The sequence below is a fragment of the Hyperolius riggenbachi genome, chromosome 12, assembly GCF_040937935.1.
Source record: "Hyperolius riggenbachi isolate aHypRig1 chromosome 12, aHypRig1.pri, whole genome shotgun sequence".
Lineage (NCBI taxonomy): Eukaryota > Metazoa > Chordata > Amphibia > Anura > Hyperoliidae > Hyperolius > Hyperolius riggenbachi.
Window position 1 is genome coordinate 80260989 of NC_090657.1, and position 23198 is coordinate 80284186.

A 23198-nucleotide genomic window follows, 5' to 3' on the forward strand; every position below is an offset into this window, starting at 1 on the left:
AAGTGCTTAAAATGGCTTAAGACCTTTACATGCACTTTTCCACTGGATTCTGACAATGTGCCACAGCTCATAACTCCTGGCTGTGGAGGACCTTTTGACAGCAACAGTGGCAACAGATAGGACTTTCTACAAAGTAAACAGGGCAAAGATCTCATTTAGATTACTGAGGTGAGATCTGCCCCTATTACCCAATAGTAGGCAAATGTTTCCTCTCAATTGTAGGTGAATGGCATTTTAGGTATACGTGCAATAGCATCTATTCCAGTGCTACGGGCTACATTGTACATTGTACGTAAGTGGACAATTGTGATTTTTTTAGACAGGTGACATTACTTTTGCATAAAAGCTGATACATTAACTACGTGGGCAGTTAGGGGTTTGAGAGGATGTCTTTTATTGTACGCCAGGCCAAAGCAGGCTTTCTCAACCAGGGTTCCCTGGAAGCCCAAGCTTCCTTCAGGACTTTTCAGGGGTTCCCTGGCATTTTCCCCACTTGCCCCAGTAAGGTCGGTTTCCTTGAGATGCAAAAATTATTTGAAGGCTTCCTCCAGGGTCTCATGATGGGAATACACCATGAAATTTTTTGGCAGATAGTTGGTTCGATAGATAATTTAATGCATATCCGATCTGATTTTCGATCGAAAAATCGATCGGGAAAAGCGATCGGACAGTAGGTGCTGCACTCAGTGGTATCAGAGCAATGGAACAAAAGTCAGTACTGTTATGCGTTCTTCCTTATGGAACTGAGAATGGCTGCCAACATGCAGCATATCCCCAGATGATAACCTGTTGACGGCACAGTAATTAACCGCTTAACCTTTGACTCTTGAAAAACGTGTCTTAAAGCACGCAAGAGTAGACATCCGCAGGGTAGTGTGGCCGAGCGGTCTAAGGCGCTGCATTAAGGCTCCAGTCTCCTCGGAGGCGTGGGTTCAAATCCCACCACTGCCAGCCTTTAACTTCTCGCTTGCTTGACAAGGATGTACTATGTAGGAAAGATAAGGCCTCAGCTCCTCTGGTTTTAACACTTGCTCAAATACTTGTCCAAGCTTATACATCAGGGCCACTTGAGGAGCTTATCTTGGTCAGAAATTAATGGATTAGTCTTCTCAAATGTAGCATTTGAGAAGACTAATCCATTGATTCTGCTGTGGCATAGAGTGCTTTACCTGCACTTTCCTAGGTGCTGTCATCAGAGGCATAGAACCAAAGCCAGTACTGTCAAGTGTTTTCTCTTTCCGCGGTAATGAGAATAGGTGCATACATGCAGCATGTCCCCAGTTGATTACTTGTTGATGGCACAATAATGAACCACTCAACATTCCACTCATACAAACCTCATTTTAAAAGCACACAAAAGATCAATATCGGCAAGGTAGTGTGGCCGAGCGGTCTAAGGCGCTGGATTTAGGCTCCAGTCTCTTTGGAGGCGTGGGTTCAAATCCCACCACTGCCAGTCTGCAACTTCTATCTTGCCTCACAGGCCTCTTGTGGATCTCCTACGTCCCTTCATCAACAAGAAAGCTCAAATACTTCTCTTTTCCTCCATCAGCTTGCACAACAACATGAATGAGGCGTACCCAGCACCACACTTTCTTTCACCGCTACAAAGGAATACAGTTTAGAAAAAAAAAGTGCTTAAAATGGCTTAAGACCTTTACATGCACTTTTCCACTGGATTCTGACAATGTGCCACAGCTCATAACTCCTGGCTGTGGAGGACCTTTTGACAGCAACAGTGGCAACAGATAGGACTTTCTACAAAGTAAACAGGGCAAAGATCTCATTTAGATAACTGAGGTGAGATCTGCCCCTATTACCCAATAGTAGGCAAATGTTTCCTCTCAATTGTAGGTGAATGGCATTTTAGGTATACGTGCAATAGCATCTATTCCAGTGCTACGGGCTACATTGTACATTGTACGTAAGTGGACAATTGTGATTTTTTTAGACAGGTGACATTACTTTTGCATAAAAGCTGATACATTAACTACGTGGGCAGTTAGGGGTTTGAGAGGATGTCTTTTATTGTACGCCAGGCCAAAGCAGGCTTTCTCAACCAGGGTTCCCTGGAAGCCCAAGCTTCCTTCAGGACTTTTCAGGGGTTCCCTGGCATTTTCCCCACTTGCCCCAGTAAGGTCGGTTTCCTTGAGATGCAAAAATTATTTGAAGGCTTCCTCCAGGGTCTCATGATGGGAATACACCATGAAATTTTTTGGCAGATAGTTGGTTCGATAGATAATTTAATGCATATCCGATCTGATTTTCGATCGAAAAATCGATCGGGAAAAGCGATCGGACAGTAGGTGCTGCACTCAGTGGTATCAGAGCAATGGAACAAAAGTCAGTACTGTTATGCGTTCTTCCTTATGGAACTGAGAATGGCTGCCAACATGCAGCATATCCCCAGATGATAACCTGTTGACGGCACAGTAATTAACCGCTTAACCTTTGACTCTTGAAAAACGTGTCTTAAAGCACGCAAGAGTAGACATCCGCAGGGTAGTGTGGCCGAGCGGTCTAAGGCGCTGGATTAAGGCTCCAGTCTCCTCGGAGGTGTGGGTTCAAATCCCACCACTGCCAGCCTTTAACTTCTCGCTTGCTTGACAAGGATGTACTATGTAGGAAAGATAAGGCCTCAGCTCCTCTGGTTTTAACACTTGCTCAAATACTTGTCCAAGCTTATACATCAGGGCCACTTGAGGAGCTTATCTTGGTCAGAAATTAATGGATTAGTCTTCTCAAATGTAGCATTTGAGAAGACTAATCCATTGATTCTGCTGTGGCATAGAGTGCTTTACCTGCACTTTCCTAGGTGCTGTCATCAGAGGCATAGAACCAAAGCCAGTACTGTCAAGTGTTTTCTCTTTCCGCGGTAATGAGAATAGGTGCATACATGCAGCATGTCCCCGGTTGATTACTTGTTGATGGCACAATAATGAACCACTCAACATTCCACTCATACAAACCTCATTTTAAAAGCACACAAAAGATCAATATCGGCAAGGTAGTGTGGCCGAGCGGTCTAAGGCGCTGGATTTAGGCTCCAGTCTCTTTGGAGGCGTGGGTTCAAATCCCACCACTGCCAGTCTGCAACTTCTATCTTGCCTCACAGGCCTCTTGTGGATCTCCTACGTCCCTTCATCAACAAGAAAGCTCAAATACTTCTCTTTTCCTCCATCAGCTTGCACAACAACATGAATGAGGCGTACCCAGCACCACACTTTCTTTCACCGCTACAAAGGAATACAGTTTAGAAAAAAAAAGTGCTTAAAATGGCTTAAGACCTTTACATGCACTTTTCCACTGGATTCTGACAATGTGCCACAGCTCATAACTCCTGGCTGTGGAGGACCTTTTGACAGCAACAGTGGCAACAGATAGGACTTTCTACAAAGTAAACAGGGCAAAGATCTCATTTAGATAACTGAGGTGAGATCTGCCCCTATTACCCAATAGTAGGCAAATGTTTCCTCTCAATTGTAGGTGAATGGCATTTTAGGTATACGTGCAATAGCATCTATTCCAGTGCTACGGGCTACATTGTACATTGTACGTAAGTGGACAATTGTGATTTTTTTAGACAGGTGACATTACTTTTGCATAAAAGCTGATACATTAACTACGTGGGCAGTTAGGGGTTTGAGAGGATGTCTTTTATTGTACGCCAGGCCAAAGCAGGCTTTCTCAACCAGGGTTCCCTGGAAGCCCAAGCTTCCTTCAGGACTTTTCAGGGGTTCCCTGGCATTTTCCCCACTTGCCCCAGTAAGGTCGGTTTCCTTGAGATGCAAAAATTATTTGAAGGCTTCCTCCAGGGTCTCATGATGGGAATACACCATGAAATTTTTTGGCAGATAGTTGGTTCGATAGATAATTTAATGCATATCCGATCTGATTTTCGATCGAAAAATCGATCGGGAAAAGCGATCGGACAGTAGGTGCTGCACTCAGTGGTATCAGAGCAATGGAACAAAAGTCAGTACTGTTATGCGTTCTTCCTTATGGAACTGAGAATGGCTGCCAACATGCAGCATATCCCCAGATGATAACCTGTTGACGGCACAGTAATTAACCGCTTAACCTTTGACTCTTGAAAAACGTGTCTTAAAGCACGCAAGAGTAGACATCCGCAGGGTAGTGTGGCCGAGCGGTCTAAGGCGCTGGATTAAGGCTCCAGTCTCCTCGGAGGCGTGGGTTCAAATCCCACCACTGCCAGCCTTTAACTTCTCGCTTGCTTGACAAGGATGTACTATGTAGGAAAGATAAGGCCTCAGCTCCTCTGGTTTTAACACTTGCTCAAATACTTGTCCAAGCTTATACATCAGGGCCACTTGAGGAGCTTATCTTGGTCAGAAATTAATGGATTAGTCTTCTCAAATGTAGCATTTGAGAAGACTAATCCATTGATTCTGCTGTGGCATAGAGTGCTTTACCTGCACTTTCCTAGGTGCTGTCATCAGAGGCATAGAACCAAAGCCAGTACTGTCAAGTGTTTTCTCTTTCCGCGGTAATGAGAATAGGTGCATACATGCAGCATGTCCCCGGTTGATTACTTGTTGATGGCACAATAATGAACCACTCAACATTCCACTCATACAAACCTCATTTTAAAAGCACACAAAAGATCAATATCGGCAAGGTAGTGTGGCCGAGCGGTCTAAGGCGCTGGATTTAGGCTCCAGTCTCTTTGGAGGCGTGGGTTCAAATCCCACCACTGCCAGTCTGCAACTTCTATCTTGCCTCACAGGCCTCTTGTGGATCTCCTACGTCCCTTCATCAACAAGAAAGCTCAAATACTTCTCTTTTCCTCCATCAGCTTGCACAACAACATGAATGAGGCGTACCCAGCACCACACTTTCTTTCACCGCTACAAAGGAATACAGTTTAGAAAAAAAAAGTGCTTAAAATGGCTTAAGACCTTTACATGCACTTTTCCACTGGATTCTGACAATGTGCCACAGCTCATAACTCCTGGCTGTGGAGGACCTTTTGACAGCAACAGTGGCAACAGATAGGACTTTCTACAAAGTAAACAGGGCAAAGATCTCATTTAGATTACTGAGGTGAGATCTGCCCCTATTACCCAATAGTAGGCAAATGTTTCCTCTCAATTGTAGGTGAATGGCATTTTAGGTATACGTGCAATAGCATCTATTCCAGTGCTACGGGCTACATTGTACATTGTACGTAAGTGGACAATTGTGATTTTTTTAGACAGGTGACATTACTTTTGCATAAAAGCTGATACATTAACTACGTGGGCAGTTAGGGGTTTGAGAGGATGTCTTTTATTGTACGCCAGGCCAAAGCAGGTTTTCTCAACCAGGGTTCCCTGGAAGCCCAAGCTTCCTTCAGGACTTTTCAGGGGTTCCCTGGCATTTTCCCCACTTGCCCCAGTAAGGTCGGTTTCCTTGAGATGCAAAAATTATTTTAAGGCTTCCTCCAGGGTCTCATGATGGGAATACACCATGAGATTTTTTGGCAGATAGTTGGTTCGATAGATAATTTAATGCATATCCGATCTGATTTTCGATCGAAAAATCGATCGGGAAAAGCGATCGGACAGTAGGTGCTGCACTCAGTGGTATCAGAGCAATGGAACAAAAGTCAGTACTGTTATGCGTTCTTCCTTATGGAACTGAGAATGGCTGCCAACATGCAGCATATCCCCAGATGATAACCTGTTGACGGCACAGTAATTAACCGCTTAACCTTTGACTCTTGAAAAACGTGTCTTAAAGCACGCAAGAGTAGACATCCGCAGGGTAGTGTGGCCGAGCGGTCTAAGGCGCTGGATTAAGGCTCCAGTCTCCTCGGAGGCGTTGGTTCAAATCCCACCACTGCCAGCCTTTAACTTCTCGCTTGCTTGACAAGGATGTACTATGTAGGAAAGATAAGGCCTCAGCTCCTCTGGTTTTAACACTTGCTCAAATACTTGTCCAAGCTTATACATCAGGGCCACTTGAGGAGCTTATCTTGGTCAGAAATTAATGGATTAGTCTTCTCAAATGTAGCATTTGAGAAGACTAATCCATTGATTCTGCTGTGGCATAGAGTGCTTTACCTGCACTTTCCTAGGTGCTGTCATCAGAGGCATAGAACCAAAGCCAGTACTGTCAAGTGTTTTCTCTTTCCGCGGTAATGAGAATAGGTGCATACATGCAGCATGTCCCCAGTTGATTACTTGTTGATGGCACAATAATGAACCACTCAACATTCCACTCATACAAACCTCATTTTAAAAGCACACAAAAGATCAATATCGGCAAGGTAGTGTGGCCGAGCGGTCTAAGGCGCTGGATTTAGGCTCCAGTCTCTTTGGAGGCGTGGGTTCAAATCCCACCACTGCCAGTCTGCAACTTCTATCTTGCCTCACAGGCCTCTTGTGGATCTCCTACGTCCCTTCATCAACAAGAAAGCTCAAATACTTCTCTTTTCCTCCATCAGCTTGCACAACAACATGAATGAGGCGTACCCAGCACCACACTTTCTTTCACCGCTACAAAGGAATACAGTTTAGAAAAAAAAAGTGCTTAAAATGGCTTAAGACCTTTACATGCACTTTTCCACTGGATTCTGACAATGTGCCACAGCTCATAACTCCTGGCTGTGGAGGACCTTTTGACAGCAACAGTGGCAACAGATAGGACTTTCTACAAAGTAAACAGGGCAAAGATCTCATTTAGATTACTGAGGTGAGATCTGCCCCTATTACCCAATAGTAGGCAAATGTTTCCTCTCAATTGTAGGTGAATGGCATTTTAGGTATACGTGCAATAGCATCTATTCCAGTGCTACGGGCTACATTGTACATTGTACGTAAGTGGACAATTGTGATTTTTTTAGACAGGTGACATTACTTTTGCATAAAAGCTGATACATTAACTACGTGGGCAGTTAGGGGTTTGAGAGGATGTCTTTTATTGTACGCCAGGCCAAAGCAGGTTTTCTCAACCAGGGTTCCCTGGAAGCCCAAGCTTCCTTCAGGACTTTTCAGGGGTTCCCTGGCATTTTCCCCACTTGCCCCAGTAAGGTCGGTTTCCTTGAGATGCAAAAATTATTTTAAGGCTTCCTCCAGGGTCTCATGATGGGAATACACCATGAGATTTTTTGGCAGATAGTTGGTTCGATAGATAATTTAATGCATATCCGATCTGATTTTCGATCGAAAAATCGATCGGGAAAAGCGATCGGACAGTAGGTGCTGCACTCAGTGGTATCAGAGCAATGGAACAAAAGTCAGTACTGTTATGCGTTCTTCCTTATGGAACTGAGAATGGCTGCCAACATGCAGCATATCCCCAGATGATAACCTGTTGACGGCACAGTAATTAACCGCTTAACCTTTGACTCTTGAAAAACGTGTCTTAAAGCACGCAAGAGTAGACATCCGCAGGGTAGTGTGGCCGAGCGGTCTAAGGCGCTGGATTAAGGCTCCAGTCTCCTCGGAGGAGTGGGTTCAAATCCCACCACTGCCAGCCTTTAACTTCTCGCTTGCTTGACAAGGATGTACTATGTAGGAAAGATAAGGCCTCAGCTCCTCTGGTTTTAACACTTGCTCAAATACTTGTCCAAGCTTATACATCAGGGCCACTTGAGGAGCTTATCTTGGTCAGAAATTAATGGATTAGTCTTCTCAAATGTAGCATTTGAGAAGACTAATCCATTGATTCTGCTGTGGCATAGAGTGCTTTACCTGCACTTTCCTAGGTGCTGTCATCAGAGGCATAGAACCAAAGCCAGTACTGTCAAGTGTTTTCTCTTTCCGCGGTAATGAGAATAGGTGCATACATGCAGCATGTCCCCAGTTGATTACTTGTTGATGGCACAATAATGAACCACTCAACATTCCACTCATACAAACCTCATTTTAAAAGCACACAAAAGATCAATATCGGCAAGGTAGTGTGGCCGAGCGGTCTAAGGCGCTGGATTTAGGCTCCAGTCTCTTTGGAGGCGTGGGTTCAAATCCCACCACTGCCAGTCTGCAACTTCTATCTTGCCTCACAGGCCTCTTGTGGATCTCCTACGTCCCTTCATCAACAAGAAAGCTCAAATACTTCTCTTTTCCTCCATCAGCTTGCACAACAACATGAATGAGGCGTACCCAGCACCACACTTTCTTTCACCGCTACAAAGGAATACAGTTTAGAAAAAAAAAGTGCTTAAAATGGCTTAAGACCTTTACATGCACTTTTCCACTGGATTCTGACAATGTGCCACAGCTCATAACTCCTGGCTGTGGAGGACCTTTTGACAGCAACAGTGGCAACAGATAGGACTTTCTACAAAGTAAACAGGGCAAAGATCTCATTTAGATTACTGAGGTGAGATCTGCCCCTATTACCCAATAGTAGGCAAATGTTTCCTCTCAATTGTAGGTGAATGGCATTTTAGGTATACGTGCAATAGCATCTATTCCAGTGCTACGGGCTACATTGTACATTGTACGTAAGTGGACAATTGTGATTTTTTTAGACAGGTGACATTACTTTTGCATAAAAGCTGATACATTAACTACGTGGGCAGTTAGGGGTTTGAGAGGATGTCTTTTATTGTACGCCAGGCCAAAGCAGGTTTTCTCAACCAGGGTTCCCTGGAAGCCCAAGCTTCCTTCAGGACTTTTCAGGGGTTCCCTGGCATTTTCCCCACTTGCCCCAGTAAGGTCGGTTTCCTTGAGATGCAAAAATTATTTTAAGGCTTCCTCCAGGGTCTCATGATGGGAATACACCATGAGATTTTTTGGCAGATAGTTGGTTCGATAGATAATTTAATGCATATCCGATCTGATTTTCGATCGAAAAATCGATCGGGAAAAGCGATCGGACAGTAGGTGCTGCACTCAGTGGTATCAGAGCAATGGAACAAAAGTCAGTACTGTTATGCGTTCTTCCTTATGGAACTGAGAATGGCTGCCAACATGCAGCATATCCCCAGATGATAACCTGTTGACGGCACAGTAATTAACCGCTTAACCTTTGACTCTTGAAAAACGTGTCTTAAAGCACGCAAGAGTAGACATCCGCAGGGTAGTGTGGCCGAGCGGTCTAAGGCGCTGGATTAAGGCTCCAGTCTCCTCGGAGGCGTGGGTTCAAATCCCACCACTGCCAGCCTTTAACTTCTCGCTTGCTTGACAAGGATGTACTATGTAGGAAAGATAAGGCCTCAGCTCCTCTGGTTTTAACACTTGCTCAAATACTTGTCCAAGCTTATACATCAGGGCCACTTGAGGAGCTTATCTTGGTCAGAAATTAATGGATTAGTCTTCTCAAATGTAGCATTTGAGAAGACTAATCCATTGATTCTGCTGTGGCATAGAGTGCTTTACCTGCACTTTCCTAGGTGCTGTCATCAGAGGCATAGAACCAAAGCCAGTACTGTCAAGTGTTTTCTCTTTCCGCGGTAATGAGAATAGGTGCATACATGCAGCATGTCCCCAGTTGATTACTTGTTGATGGCACAATAATGAACCACTCAACATTCCACTCATACAAACCTCATTTTAAAAGCACACAAAAGATCGATATCGGCAAGGTAGTGTGGCCGAGCGGTCTAAGGCGCTGGATTTAGGCTCCAGTCTCTTTGGAGGTGTGGGTTCAAATCCCACCACTGCCAGTCTGCAACTTCTATCTTGCCTCACAGGTCTCTTGTGGATCTCCTACGTCCCTTCATCAACAAGAAAGCTCAAATACTTCTCTTTTCCTCCATCAGCTTGCACAACAACATGAATGAGGCGTACCCAGCACCACACTTTCTTTCACCGCTACAAAGGAATACAGTTTAGAAAAAAAAAGTGCTTAAAATGGCTTAAGACCTTTACATGCACTTTTCCACTGGATTCTGACAATGTGCCACAGCTCATAACTCCTGGCTGTGGAGGACCTTTTGACAGCAACAGTGGCAACAGATAGGACTTTCTACAAAGTAAACAGGGCAAAGATCTCATTTAGATAACTGAGGTGAGATCTGCCCCTATTACCCAATAGTAGGCAAATGTTTCCTCTCAATTGTAGGTGAATGGCATTTTAGGTATACGTGCAATAGCATCTATTCCAGTGCTACGGGCTACATTGTACATTGTACGTAAGTGGACAATTGTGATTTTTTTAGACAGGTGACATTACTTTTGCATAAAAGCTGATACATTAACTACGTGGGCAGTTAGGGGTTTGAGAGGATGTCTTTTATTGTACGCCAGGCCAAAGCAGGCTTTCTCAACCAGGGTTCCCTGGAAGCCCAAGCTTCCTTCAGGACTTTTCAGGGGTTCCCTGGCATTTTCCCCACTTGCCCCAGTAAGGTCGGTTTCCTTGAGATGCAAAAATTATTTGAAGGCTTCCTCCAGGGTCTCATGATGGGAATACACCATGAAATTTTTTGGCAGATAGTTGGTTCGATAGATAATTTAATGCATATCCGATCTGATTTTCGATCGAAAAATCGATCGGGAAAAGCGATCGGACAGTAGGTGCTGCACTCAGTGGTATCAGAGCAATGGAACAAAAGTCAGTACTGTTATGCGTTCTTCCTTATGGAACTGAGAATGGCTGCCAACATGCAGCATATCCCCAGATGATAACCTGTTGACGGCACAGTAATTAACCGCTTAACCTTTGACTCTTGAAAAACGTGTCTTAAAGCACGCAAGAGTAGACATCCGCAGGGTAGTGTGGCCGAGCGGTCTAAGGCGCTGGATTAAGGCTCCAGTCTCCTCGGAGGCGTGGGTTCAAATCCCACCACTGCCAGCCTTTAACTTCTCGCTTGCTTGACAAGGATGTACTATGTAGGAAAGATAAGGCCTCAGCTCCTCTGGTTTTAACACTTGCTCAAATACTTGTCCAAGCTTATACATCAGGGCCACTTGAGGAGCTTATCTTGGTCAGAAATTAATGGATTAGTCTTCTCAAATGTAGCATTTGAGAAGACTAATCCATTGATTCTGCTGTGGCATAGAGTGCTTTACCTGCACTTTCCTAGGTGCTGTCATCAGAGGCATAGAACCAAAGCCAGTACTGTCAAGTGTTTTCTCTTTCCGCGGTAATGAGAATAGGTGCATACATGCAGCATGTCCCCGGTTGATTACTTGTTGATGGCACAATAATGAACCACTCAACATTCCACTCATACAAACCTCATTTTAAAAGCACACAAAAGATCAATATCGGCAAGGTAGTGTGGCCGAGCGGTCTAAGGCGCTGGATTTAGGCTCCAGTCTCTTTGGAGGCGTGGGTTCAAATCCCACCACTGCCAGTCTGCAACTTCTATCTTGCCTCACAGGCCTCTTGTGGATCTCCTACGTCCCTTCATCAACAAGAAAGCTCAAATACTTCTCTTTTCCTCCATCAGCTTGCACAACAACATGAATGAGGCGTACCCAGCACCACACTTTCTTTCACCGCTACAAAGGAATACAGTTTAGAAAAAAAAAGTGCTTAAAATGGCTTAAGACCTTTACATGCACTTTTCCACTGGATTCTGACAATGTGCCACAGCTCATAACTCCTGGCTGTGGAGGACCTTTTGACAGCAACAGTGGCAACAGATAGGACTTTCTACAAAGTAAACAGGGCAAAGATCTCATTTAGATTACTGAGGTGAGATCTGCCCCTATTACCCAATAGTAGGCAAATGTTTCCTCTCAATTGTAGGTGAATGGCATTTTAGGTATACGTGCAATAGCATCTATTCCAGTGCTACGGGCTACATTGTACATTGTACGTAAGTGGACAATTGTGATTTTTTTAGACAGGTGACATTACTTTTGCATAAAAGCTGATACATTAACTACGTGGGCAGTTAGGGGTTTGAGAGGATGTCTTTTATTGTACGCCAGGCCAAAGCAGGTTTTCTCAACCAGGGTTCCCTGGAAGCCCAAGCTTCCTTCAGGACTTTTCAGGGGTTCCCTGGCATTTTCCCCACTTGCCCCAGTAAGGTCGGTTTCCTTGAGATGCAAAAATTATTTTAAGGCTTCCTCCAGGGTCTCATGATGGGAATACACCATGAGATTTTTTGGCAGATAGTTGGTTCGATAGATAATTTAATGCATATCCGATCTGATTTTCGATCGAAAAATCGATCGGGAAAAGCGATCGGACAGTAGGTGCTGCACTCAGTGGTATCAGAGCAATGGAACAAAAGTCAGTACTGTTATGCGTTCTTCCTTATGGAACTGAGAATGGCTGCCAACATGCAGCATATCCCCAGATGATAACCTGTTGACGGCACAGTAATTAACCGCTTAACCTTTGACTCTTGAAAAACGTGTCTTAAAGCACGCAAGAGTAGACATCCGCAGGGTAGTGTGGCCGAGCGGTCTAAGGCGCTGGATTAAGGCTCCAGTCTCCTCGGAGGCGTGGGTTCAAATCCCACCACTGCCAGCCTTTAACTTCTCGCTTGCTTGACAAGGATGTACTATGTAGGAAAGATAAGGCCTCAGCTCCTCTGGTTTTAACACTTGCTCAAATACTTGTCCAAGCTTATACATCAGGGCCACTTGAGGAGCTTATCTTGGTCAGAAATTAATGGATTAGTCTTCTCAAATGTAGCATTTGAGAAGACTAATCCATTGATTCTGCTGTGGCATAGAGTGCTTTACCTGCACTTTCCTAGGTGCTGTCATCAGAGGCATAGAACCAAAGCCAGTACTGTCAAGTGTTTTCTCTTTCCGCGGTAATGAGAATAGGTGCATACATGCAGCATGTCCCCGGTTGATTACTTGTTGATGGCACAATAATGAACCACTCAACATTCCACTCATACAAACCTCATTTTAAAAGCACACAAAAGATCAATATCGGCAAGGTAGTGTGGCCGAGCGGTCTAAGGCGCTGGATTTAGGCTCCAGTCTCTTTGGAGGCGTGGGTTCAAATCCCACCACTGCCAGTCTGCAACTTCTATCTTGCCTCACAGGCCTCTTGTGGATCTCCTACGTCCCTTCATCAACAAGAAAGCTCAAATACTTCTCTTTTCCTCCATCAGCTTGCACAACAACATGAATGAGGCGTACCCAGCACCACACTTTCTTTCACCGCTACAAAGGAATACAGTTTAGAAAAAAAAAGTGCTTAAAATGGCTTAAGACCTTTACATGCACTTTTCCACTGGATTCTGACAATGTGCCACAGCTCATAACTCCTGGCTGTGGAGGACCTTTTGACAGCAACAGTGGCAACAGATAGGACTTTCTACAAAGTAAACAGGGCAAAGATCTCATTTAGATTACTGAGGTGAGATCTGCCCCTATTACCCAATAGTAGGCAAATGTTTCCTCTCAATTGTAGGTGAATGGCATTTTAGGTATACGTGCAATAGCATCTATTCCAGTGCTACGGGCTACATTGTACATTGTACGTAAGTGGACAATTGTGATTTTTTTAGACAGGTGACATTACTTTTGCATAAAAGCTGATACATTAACTACGTGGGCAGTTAGGGGTTTGAGAGGATGTCTTTTATTGTACGCCAGGCCAAAGCAGGTTTTTTCAACCAGGGTTCCCTGGAAGCCCAAGCTTCCTTCAGGACTTTTCAGGGGTTCCCTGGCATTTTCCCCACTTGCCCCAGTAAGGTCGGTTTCCTTGAGATGCAAAAATTATTTGAAGGCTTCCTCCAGGGTCTCATGATGGGAATACACCATGAGATTTTTTGGCAGATAGTTGGTTCGATAGATAATTTAATGCATATCCGATCTGATTTTCGATCGAAAAATCGATCGGGAAAAGCGATCGGACAGTAGGTGCTGCACTCAGTGGTATCAGAGCAATGGAACAAAAGTCAGTACTGTTATGCGTTCTTCCTTATGGAACTTAGAATGGCTGCCAACATGCAGCATATCCCCAGATGATAACCTGTTGACGGCACAGTAATTAACCGCTTAACCTTTGACTCTTGAAAAACGTGTCTTAAAGCACGCAAAAGTAGACATCCGCAGGGTAGTGTGGCCGAGCGGTCTAAGGCGCTGGATTAAGGCTCCAGTCTCCTCGGAGGCGTGGGTTCAAATCCCACCACTGCCAGCCTTTAACTTCTCGCTTGCTTGACAAGGATGTACTATGTAGGAAAGATAAGGCCTCAGCTCCTCTGGTTTTAACACTTGCTCAAATACTTGTCCAAGCTTATACATCAGGGCCACTTGAGGAGCTTATCTTGGTCAGAAATTAATGGATTAGTCTTCTCAAATGTAACATTTGAGAAGACTATTCCATTGATTCTGCTGTGGCATAGAGTGCTTTACCTGCACTTTCCTAGGTGCTGTCATCAGAGGCATAGAACCAAAGCCAGTACTGTCAAGTGTTTTCTCTTTCCGCGGTAATGAGAATAGGTGCATACATGCAGCATGTCCCCGGTTGATTACTTGTTGATGGCACAATAATGAACCACTCAACATTCCACTCATACAAACCTCATTTTAAAAGCACACAAAAGATTGATATCGGCAAGGTAGTGTGGCCGAGCGGTCTAAGGTGCTGGATTTAGGCTCCAGTCTCTTTGGAGGCGTGGGTTCAAATCCCACCACTGCCAGTCTGCAACTTCTATCTTGCCTCACAGGCCTCTTGTGGATCTCCTACGTCCCTTCATCAACAACAAGAAAGCTCAAATACTTCTCTTTTCCTCCATCAGCTTGCACAACAACATGAATGAGGCGTACCCAGCACCACACTTTCTTTCACCGCTACAAAGGAATACAGTTTAGAAAAAAAAAGTGCTTAAAATGGCTTAAGACCTTTACATGCACTTTTCCACTGGATTCTGACAATGTGCCACAGCTCATAACTCCTGGCTGTGGAGGACCTTTTGACAGCAACAGTGGCAACAGATAGGACTTTCTACAAAGTAAACAGGGCAAAGATCTCATTTAGATTACTGAGGTGAGATCTGCCCCTATTACCCAATAGTAGGCAAATGTTTCCTCTCAATTGTAGGTGAATGGCATTTTAGGTATACGTGCAATAGCATCTATTCCAGTGCTACGGGCTACATTGTACATTGTACGTAAGTGGACAATTGTGATTTTTTTAGACAGGTGACATTACTTTTGCATAAAAGCTGATACATTAACTACGTGGGCAGTTAGGGGTTTGAGAGGATGTCTTTTATTGTACGCCAGGCCAAAGCAGGTTTTCTCAACCAGGGTTCCCTGGAAGCCCAAGCTTCCTTCAGGACTTTTCAGGGGTTCCCTGGCATTTTCCCCACTTGCCCCAGTAAGGTCGGTTTCCTTGAGATGCAAAAATAATTTGAAGGCTTCCTCCAGGGTCTCATGATGGGAATACACCAAGAGATTTTTTGGCAGATAGTTGGTTCGATAGATAATTTAATGCATATCCGATCTGATTTTCGATCGGAAAATCGATCGGGAAAAGCGATCGGACAGTAGGTGCTGCACTCAGTGGTATCAGAGCAATGGAACAAAAGTCAGTACTGTTATGCGTTCTTCCTTATGGAACTGAGAATGGCTGCCAACATGCAGCATATCCCCAGATGATAACCTGTTGACGGCACAATAATGAACCACTCAACATTCCACTCATACAAACCTCATTTTAAAAGCACACAAAAGATCGATATTGGCAAGGTAGTGTGGCCGAGCGGTCTAAGGCGCTGGATTTAGGCTCCAGTCTCTTTAGAGGCGTGGGTTCAAATCCCACCACTGCCAGTCTACAACTTCTATCTTGCCTCACAGGCCTCTTGTGGATCTCCTACGTCCCTTCATCAACAACAAGAAAGCTCAAATACTTCTCTTTTCCTCCATCAGCTTGCACAACAACATGAATGAGGCGTACCCAGCACCACACTTTCTTTCACCGCTACAAAGGAATACAGTTTAGAAAAAAAAAGTGCTTAAAATGGCTTAAGACCTTTACATGCACTTTTCCACTGGATTCTGACAATGTGCCACAGCTCATAACTCCTGGCTGTGGAGGACCTTTTGACAGCAACAGTGGCAACAGATAGGACTTTCTACAAAGTAAACAGGGCAAAGATCTCATTTAGATTACTGAGGTGAGATCTGCCCCTATTACCCAATAGTAGGCAAATGTTTCCTCTCAATTGTAGGTGAATGGCATTTTAGGTATACGTGCAATAGCATCTATTCCAGTGCTACGGGCTACATTGTACGTAAGTGAATATTGTGATTTTTTTAGACAGGTGACATTACTTTTGCATAAAAGCTGATACATTAACTACGTGGGCAGTTAGGGGTTTGAGAGGATGTCTTTTATTGTACGCCAGGCCAAAGCAGGTTTTCTCAACCAGGGTTCCCTGGAAGCCCAAGCTTCCTTCAGGACTTTTCAGGGGTTCCCTGGCATTTTCCCCACTTGCCCCAGTAAGGTCGGTTTCCTTGAGATGCAAAAATTATTTTAAGGCTTCCTCCAGGGTCTCATGATGGGAATACACCATGAGATTTTTTGGCAGATAGTTGGTTCGATAGATAATTTAATGCATATCCGATCTGATTTTCGATCGAAAAATCGATCGGGAAAAGCGATCGGACAGTAGGTGCTGCACTCAGTGGTATCAGAGCAATGGAACAAAAGTCAGTACTGTTATGCGTTCTTCCTTATGGAACTTAGAATGGCTGCCAACATGCAGCATATCCCCAGATGATAACCTGTTGACGGCACAGTAATTAACCGCTTAACCTTTGACTCTTGAAAAACGTGTCTTAAAGCACGCAAAAGTAGACATCCGCAGGGTAGTGTGGCCGAGCGGTCTAAGGCGCTGGATTAAGGCTCCAGTCTCCTCGGAGGCGTGGGTTCAAATCCCACCACTGCCAGCCTTTAACTTCTCGCTTGCTTGACAAGGATGTACTATGTAGGAAAGATAAGGCCTCAGCTCCTCTGGTTTTAACACTTGCTCAAATACTTGTCCAAGCTTATACATCAGGGCCACTTGAGGAGCTTATCTTGGTCAGAAATTAATGGATTAGTCTTCTCAAATGTAACATTTGAGAAGACTATTCCATTGATTCTGCTGTGGCATAGAGTGCTTTACCTGCACTTTCCTAGGTGCTGTCATCAGAGGCATAGAACCAAAGCCAGTACTGTCAAGTGTTTTCTCTTTCCGCGGTAATGAGAATAGGTGCATACATGCAGCATGTCCCCGGTTGATTACTTGTTGATGGCACAATAATGAACCACTCAACATTCCACTCATACAAACCTCATTTTAAAAGCACACAAAAGATTGATATCGGCAAGGTAGTGTGGCCGAGCGGTCTAAGGTGCTGGATTTAGGCTCCAGTCTCTTTGGAGGCGTGGGTTCAAATCCCACCACTGCCAGTCTGCAACTTCTATCTTGCCTCACAGGCCTCTTGTGGATCTCCTACGTCCCTTCATCAACAACAAGAAAGCTCAAATACTTCTCTTTTCCTCCATCAGCTTGCACAACAACATGAATGAGGCGTACCCAGCACCACACTTTCTTTCACCGCTACAAAGGAATACAGTTTAGAAAAAAAAAGTGCTTAAAATGGCTTAAGACCTTTACATGCACTTTTCCACTGGATTCTGACAATGTGCCACAGCTCATAACTCCTGGCTGTGGAGGACCTTTTGACAGCAACAGTGGCAACAGATAGGACTTTCTACAAAGTAAACAGGGCAAAGATCTCATTTAGATTACTGAGGTGAGATCTGCCCCTATTACCCAATAGTAGGCAAATGTTTCCTCTCAATTGTAGGTGAATGGCATTTTAGGTATACGTGCAATAGCATCTATTCCAGTGCTACGGGCTACATTGTACATTGTACGTAAGTGGACAATTGTGATTTTTTTAGACAGGTGACATTACTTTTGCATAAAAGCTGATACATTAACTACGTGGGCAGTTAGGGGTTTGAGAGGATGTCTTTTATTGTACGCCAGGCCAAAGCAGGTTTTCTCAACCAGGGTTCCCTGGAAGCCCAAGCTTCCTTCAGGACTTTTCAGGGGTTCCCTGGCATTTTTCCCACTTGCCCCAGTAAGGTCGGTTTCCTTGAGATGCAAAAATAATTTGAAGGCTTCCTCCAGGGTCTCATGATGGGAATACACCAAGAGATTTTTTGGCAGATAGTTGGTTCGATAGATAATTTAATGCATATCCGATCTGATTTTCGATCGGAAAATCGATCGGGAAAAGCGATCGGACAGTAGGTGCTGCACTCAGTGGTATCAGAGCAATGGAACAAAAGTCAGTACTGTTATGCGTTCTTCCTTATGGAACTGAGAATGGCTGCCAACATGCAGCATATCCCCAGATGATAACCTGTTGACGGCACAATAATGAACCACTCAACATTCCACTCATACAAACCTCATTTTAAAAGCACACAAAAGATCAATATCGGCAAGGTAGTGTGGCCGAGCGGTCTAAGGCGCTGGATTTAGGCTCCAGTCTCTTTAGAGGCGTGGGTTCAAATCCCACCACTGCCAGTCTACAACTTCTATCTTGCCTCACAGGCCTCTTGTGGATCTCCTACGTCCCTTCATCAACAACAAGAAAGCTCAAATACTTCTCTTTTCCTCCATCAGCTTGCACAACAACATGAATGAGGCGTACCCAGCACCACACTTTCTTTCACCGCTACAAAGGAATACAGTTTAGAAAAAAAAAGTGCTTAAAATGGCTTAAGACCTTTACATGCACTTTTCCACTGGATTCTGACAATGTGCCACAGCTCATAACTCCTGGCTGTGGAGGACCTTTTGACAGCAACAGTGGCAACAGATAGGACTTTCTACAAAGTAAACAGGGCAAAGATCTCATTTAGATTACTGAGGTGAGATCTGCCCCTATTACCCAATAGTAGGCAAATGTTTCCTCTCAATTGTAGGTGAATGGCATTTTAGGTATACGTGCAATAGCATCTATTCCAGTGCTACGGGCTACATTGTACGTAAGTGAATATTGTGATTTTTTTAGACAGGTGACATTACTTTTGCATAAAAGCTGATACATTAACTACGTGGGCAGTTAGGGGTTTGAGAGGATGTCTTTTATTGTACGCCAGGCCAAAGCAGGTTTTCTCAACCAGGGTTCCCTGGAAGCCCAAGCTTCCTTCAGGACTTTTCAGGGGTTCCCTGGCATTTTCCCCACTTGCCCCAGTAAGGTCGGTTTCCTTGAGATGCAAAAATTATTTTAAGGCTTCCTCCAGGGTCTCATGATGGGAATACACCATGAGATTTTTTGGCAGATAGTTGGTTCGATAGATAATTTAATGCATATCCGATCTGATTTTCGATCGGATAATCGATCGGGAAAAGCGATCGGACAGTAGGTGCTGCACTCAGTGGTATCAGAGCAATGGAACAAAAGTCAGTACTGTTATGCGTTCTTCCTTATGGAACTGAGAATGGCTGCCAACATGCAGCATATCCCCAGATGATAACCTGTTGACGGCACAGTAATTAACCGCTTAATCTTTGACTCTTAAAAAACGTGTCTTAAAGCACGCAAGAGTAGACATCCGCAGGGTAGTGTGGCCGAGCGGTCTAAGGCGCTGGATTAAGGCTCCAGTCTCCTCGGAGGCGTGGGTTCAAATCCCACCACTGCCAGCCTTTAACTTCTCGCTTGCTTGACAAGGATGTACTATGTAGGAAAGATAAGGCCTCAGCTCCTCTGGTTTTAACACTAACCACTAAGTATTAACAATACTTGTCCAAGCTTATACATCAGGGCCACTTGAGGAGCTTATCTTGGTCAGAAATTAATGGATTAGTCTTCTCAAATGTAGCATTTGAGAAGACTAATCCATTGATTCTGCTGTGGCATAGAGTGCTTTACCTGCACTTTCCTAGGTGCTGTCATCAGAGGCATAGAACCAAAGCCAGTACTGTCAAGTGTTTTCTCTTTCCGCGGTAATGAGAATAGGTGCATACATGCAGCATGTCCCCAGTTGATTACTTGTTGATGGCACAATAATGAACCACTCAACATTCCACTCATACAAACCTCATTTTAAAAGCACACAAAAGATCGATATCGGCAAGGTAGTGTGGCCGAGCGGTCTAAGGCGCTGGATTTAGGCTCCAGTCTCTTTGGAGGCGTGGGTTCAAATCCCACCACTGCCAGTCTGCAACTTCTATCTTGCCTCACAGGCCTCTTGTGGATCTCCTACGTCCCTTCATCAACAAGAAAGCTCAAATACTACTCTTTTCCTCCATCAGCTTGCACAACAACATGAATGAGGCGTACCCAGCACCACACTTTCTTTCACCGCTACAAAGGAATACAGTTTAGAAAAAAAAAGTGCTTAAAATGGCTTAAGACCTTTACATGCACTTTTCCACTGGATTCTGACAATGTGCCACAGCTCATAACTCCTGGCTGTGGAGGACCTTTTGACAGCAACAGTGGCAACAGATAGGACTTTCTACAAAGTAAACAGGGCAAAGATCTCATTTAGATTACTGAGGTGAGATCTGCCCCTATTACCCAATAGTAGGCAAATGTTTCCTCTCAATTGTAGGTGAATGGCATTTTAGGTATACGTGCAATAGCATCTATTCCAGTGCTACGGGCTACATTGTACATTGTACGTAAGTGGACAATTGTGATTTTTTTAGACAGGTGACATTACTTTTGCATAAAAGCTGATACATTAACTACGTGGGCAGTTAGGGGTTAGAGAGGATGTCTTTTATTGTACGCCAGGCCAAAGCAGGTTTTCTCAACCAGGGTTCCCTGGAAGCCCAAGCTTCCTTCAGGACTTTTCAGGGGTTCCCTGGCATTTTCCCCACTTGCCCCAGTAAGGTCGGTTTCCTTGAGATGCAAAAATTATTTGAAGGCTTCCTCCAGGGTCTCATGATGGGAATACACCATGAGATTTTTTGGCAGATAGTTGGTTCGATAGATAATTTAATGCATATCCGATCTGATTTTCGATCGGATAATCGATCGGGAAAAGCGATCGGACAGTAGGTGCTGCACTCAGTGGTATCAGAGCAATGGAACAAAAGTCAGTACTGTTATGCGTTCTTCCTTATGGAACTGAGAATGGCTGCCAACATGCAGCATATCCCCAGATGATAACCTGTTGACGGCACAGTAATTAACCGCTTAACCTTTGACTCTTGAAAAACGTGTCTTAAAGCACGCAAGAGTAGACATCTGCAGGGTAGTGTGGCCGAGCGGTCTAAGGCGCTGGATTAAGGCTCCAGTCTCCTCGGAGGCGTGGGTTCAAATCCCACCACTGCCAGCCTTTAACTTCTCGCTTGCTTGACAAGGATGTACTATGTAGGAAAGATAAGGCCTCAGCTCCTCTGGTTTTAACACTTGCTCAAATACTTGTCCAAGCTTATACATCAGGGCCACTTGAGGAGCTTATCTTGGTCAGAAATTAATGGATTAGTCTTCTCAAATGTAGCATTTGAGAAGACTAATCCATTGATTCTGCTGTGGCATAGAGTGCTTTACCTGCACTTTCCTAGGTGCTGTCATCAGAGGCATAGAACCAAAGCCAGTACTGTCAAGTGTTTTCTCTTTCCGCGGTAATGAGAATAGGTGCATACATGCAGCATGTCCCCAGTTGATTACTTGTTGATGGCACAATAATGAACCACTCAACATTCCACTCATACAAACCTCATTTTAAAAGCACACAAAAGATCGATATCGGCAAGGTAGTGTGGCCGAGCGGTCTAAGGCGCTGGATTAAGGCTCCAGTCTCCTCGGAGGCGTGGGTTCAAATCCCACCACTGCCAGCCTTTAACTTCTCGCTTGCTTGACAAGGATGTACTATGTAGGAAAGATAAGGCCTCAGCTCCTCTGGTTTTAACACTAACCACTAAGTATTAACAATACTTGTCCAAGCTTATACATCAGGGCCACTTGAGGAGCTTATCTTGGTCAGAAATTAATGGATTAGTCTTCTCAAATGTAGCATTTGAGAAGACTAATCCATTGATTCTGCTGTGGCATAGAGTGCTTTACCTGCACTTTCCTAGGTGCTGTCATCAGAGGCATAGAACCAAAGCCAGTACTGTCAAGTGTTTTCTCTTTCCGCGGTAATGAGAATAGGTGCATACATGCAGCATGTCCCCAGTTGATTACTTGTTGATGGCACAATAATGAACCACTCAACATTCCACTCATACAAACCTCATTTTAAAAGCACACAAAAGATCGATATCGGCAAGGTAGTGTGGCCGAGCGGTCTAAGGCGCTGGATTTAGGCTCCAGTCTCTTTGGAGGCGTGGGTTCAAATCCCACCACTGCCAGTCTGCAACTTCTATCTTGCCTCACAGGCCTCTTGTGGATCTCCTACGTCCCTTCATCAACAAGAAAGCTCAAATACTTCTCTTTTCCTCCATCAGCTTGCACAACAACATGAATGAGGCGTACCCAGCACCACACTTTCTTTCACCGCTACAAAGGAATACAGTTTAGAAAAAAAAAGTGCTTAAAATGGCTTAAGACCTTTACATGCACTTTTCCACTGGATTCTGACAATGTGCCACAGCTCATAACTCCTGGCTGTGGAGGACCTTTTGACAGCAACAGTGGCAACAGATAGGACTTTCTACAAAGTAAACAGGGCAAAGATCTCATTTAGATTACTGAGGTGAGATCTGCCCCTATTACCCAATAGTAGGCAAATGTTTCCTCTCAATTGTAGGTGAATGGCATTTTAGGTATACTTGCAATAGCATCTATTCCAGTGCTACGGGCTACATTGTACATTGTACGTAAGTGGACAATTGTGATTTTTTTAGACAGGTGACATTACTTTTGCATAAAAGCTGATACATTAACTACGTGGGCAGTTAGGGGTTAGAGAGGATGTCTTTTATTGTACGCCAGGCCAAAGCAGGTTTTCTCAACCAGGGTTCCCTGGAAGCCCAAGCTTCCTTCAGGACTTTTCAGGGGTTCCCTGGCATTTTCCCCACTTGTCTCAGTAAGGTCGGTTTCCTTGAGATGCAAAAATTATTTGAAGGCTTCCTCCAGGGTCTCATGATGGGAATACACCATGAGATTTTTTGGCAGATAGTTGGTTCGATAGATAATTTAATGCATATCCGATCTGATTTTCGATCGGAAAATCGATCGGGAAAAGCGATCGGACAGTAGGTGCTGCACTCAGTGGTATCAGAGCAATGGAACAAAAGTCAGTACTGTTATGCGTTCTTCCTTATGGAACTGAGAATGGCTGCCAACATGCAGCATATCCCCAGATGATAACCTGTTGACGGCACAGTAATTAACCGCTTAACCTTTGACTCTTGAAAA

The 23198-nt window shown here is 44.3% G+C and overlaps 27 non-coding genes across 27 annotated transcripts; all 27 read left to right on the top strand.

The window, feature by feature from the left end:
* Positions 1-869: 869 nt before the first annotated feature.
* Positions 870-951, top strand: TRNAL-AAG (transfer RNA leucine (anticodon AAG)). The gene has a single exon. It is a non-coding gene; the product is annotated as a tRNA-Leu (tRNA).
* A 423-nt stretch (positions 952-1374) lies between these two features.
* Positions 1375-1456, top strand: TRNAL-UAG (transfer RNA leucine (anticodon UAG)). The gene has a single exon. It is a non-coding gene; the product is annotated as a tRNA-Leu (tRNA).
* Positions 1457-2501: 1045 nt separating this feature from the next.
* On the top strand, positions 2502-2583 carry TRNAL-AAG (transfer RNA leucine (anticodon AAG)). Its single transcript has one exon. It is a non-coding gene; the product is annotated as a tRNA-Leu (tRNA).
* Positions 2584-3006: 423 nt separating this feature from the next.
* TRNAL-UAG (transfer RNA leucine (anticodon UAG)) lies at positions 3007-3088 on the top strand. The gene has a single exon. It is a non-coding gene; the product is annotated as a tRNA-Leu (tRNA).
* A 1045-nt stretch (positions 3089-4133) lies between these two features.
* On the top strand, positions 4134-4215 carry TRNAL-AAG (transfer RNA leucine (anticodon AAG)). Its single transcript has one exon. It is a non-coding gene; the product is annotated as a tRNA-Leu (tRNA).
* A 423-nt stretch (positions 4216-4638) lies between these two features.
* TRNAL-UAG (transfer RNA leucine (anticodon UAG)) lies at positions 4639-4720 on the top strand. Its single transcript has one exon. It is a non-coding gene; the product is annotated as a tRNA-Leu (tRNA).
* Positions 4721-5765: 1045 nt separating this feature from the next.
* TRNAL-AAG (transfer RNA leucine (anticodon AAG)) lies at positions 5766-5847 on the top strand. Its single transcript has one exon. It is a non-coding gene; the product is annotated as a tRNA-Leu (tRNA).
* Positions 5848-6270: 423 nt separating this feature from the next.
* On the top strand, positions 6271-6352 carry TRNAL-UAG (transfer RNA leucine (anticodon UAG)). Its single transcript has one exon. It is a non-coding gene; the product is annotated as a tRNA-Leu (tRNA).
* A 1045-nt stretch (positions 6353-7397) lies between these two features.
* TRNAL-AAG (transfer RNA leucine (anticodon AAG)) lies at positions 7398-7479 on the top strand. Its single transcript has one exon. It is a non-coding gene; the product is annotated as a tRNA-Leu (tRNA).
* Positions 7480-7902: 423 nt separating this feature from the next.
* Positions 7903-7984, top strand: TRNAL-UAG (transfer RNA leucine (anticodon UAG)). The gene has a single exon. It is a non-coding gene; the product is annotated as a tRNA-Leu (tRNA).
* Positions 7985-9029: 1045 nt separating this feature from the next.
* TRNAL-AAG (transfer RNA leucine (anticodon AAG)) lies at positions 9030-9111 on the top strand. Its single transcript has one exon. It is a non-coding gene; the product is annotated as a tRNA-Leu (tRNA).
* Positions 9112-9534: 423 nt separating this feature from the next.
* TRNAL-UAG (transfer RNA leucine (anticodon UAG)) lies at positions 9535-9616 on the top strand. The gene has a single exon. It is a non-coding gene; the product is annotated as a tRNA-Leu (tRNA).
* Positions 9617-10661: 1045 nt separating this feature from the next.
* Positions 10662-10743, top strand: TRNAL-AAG (transfer RNA leucine (anticodon AAG)). Its single transcript has one exon. It is a non-coding gene; the product is annotated as a tRNA-Leu (tRNA).
* Positions 10744-11166: 423 nt separating this feature from the next.
* On the top strand, positions 11167-11248 carry TRNAL-UAG (transfer RNA leucine (anticodon UAG)). Its single transcript has one exon. It is a non-coding gene; the product is annotated as a tRNA-Leu (tRNA).
* A 1045-nt stretch (positions 11249-12293) lies between these two features.
* On the top strand, positions 12294-12375 carry TRNAL-AAG (transfer RNA leucine (anticodon AAG)). The gene has a single exon. It is a non-coding gene; the product is annotated as a tRNA-Leu (tRNA).
* A 423-nt stretch (positions 12376-12798) lies between these two features.
* TRNAL-UAG (transfer RNA leucine (anticodon UAG)) lies at positions 12799-12880 on the top strand. Its single transcript has one exon. It is a non-coding gene; the product is annotated as a tRNA-Leu (tRNA).
* Positions 12881-13925: 1045 nt separating this feature from the next.
* On the top strand, positions 13926-14007 carry TRNAL-AAG (transfer RNA leucine (anticodon AAG)). The gene has a single exon. It is a non-coding gene; the product is annotated as a tRNA-Leu (tRNA).
* Positions 14008-14430: 423 nt separating this feature from the next.
* Positions 14431-14512, top strand: TRNAL-UAG (transfer RNA leucine (anticodon UAG)). Its single transcript has one exon. It is a non-coding gene; the product is annotated as a tRNA-Leu (tRNA).
* Positions 14513-15562: 1050 nt separating this feature from the next.
* TRNAL-UAG (transfer RNA leucine (anticodon UAG)) lies at positions 15563-15644 on the top strand. Its single transcript has one exon. It is a non-coding gene; the product is annotated as a tRNA-Leu (tRNA).
* A 1040-nt stretch (positions 15645-16684) lies between these two features.
* TRNAL-AAG (transfer RNA leucine (anticodon AAG)) lies at positions 16685-16766 on the top strand. Its single transcript has one exon. It is a non-coding gene; the product is annotated as a tRNA-Leu (tRNA).
* Positions 16767-17189: 423 nt separating this feature from the next.
* Positions 17190-17271, top strand: TRNAL-UAG (transfer RNA leucine (anticodon UAG)). The gene has a single exon. It is a non-coding gene; the product is annotated as a tRNA-Leu (tRNA).
* A 1050-nt stretch (positions 17272-18321) lies between these two features.
* Positions 18322-18403, top strand: TRNAL-UAG (transfer RNA leucine (anticodon UAG)). Its single transcript has one exon. It is a non-coding gene; the product is annotated as a tRNA-Leu (tRNA).
* A 1040-nt stretch (positions 18404-19443) lies between these two features.
* TRNAL-AAG (transfer RNA leucine (anticodon AAG)) lies at positions 19444-19525 on the top strand. The gene has a single exon. It is a non-coding gene; the product is annotated as a tRNA-Leu (tRNA).
* A 434-nt stretch (positions 19526-19959) lies between these two features.
* Positions 19960-20041, top strand: TRNAL-UAG (transfer RNA leucine (anticodon UAG)). The gene has a single exon. It is a non-coding gene; the product is annotated as a tRNA-Leu (tRNA).
* A 1045-nt stretch (positions 20042-21086) lies between these two features.
* TRNAL-AAG (transfer RNA leucine (anticodon AAG)) lies at positions 21087-21168 on the top strand. The gene has a single exon. It is a non-coding gene; the product is annotated as a tRNA-Leu (tRNA).
* A 423-nt stretch (positions 21169-21591) lies between these two features.
* TRNAL-AAG (transfer RNA leucine (anticodon AAG)) lies at positions 21592-21673 on the top strand. The gene has a single exon. It is a non-coding gene; the product is annotated as a tRNA-Leu (tRNA).
* A 434-nt stretch (positions 21674-22107) lies between these two features.
* On the top strand, positions 22108-22189 carry TRNAL-UAG (transfer RNA leucine (anticodon UAG)). Its single transcript has one exon. It is a non-coding gene; the product is annotated as a tRNA-Leu (tRNA).
* Positions 22190-23198: the final 1009 nt, after the last annotated feature.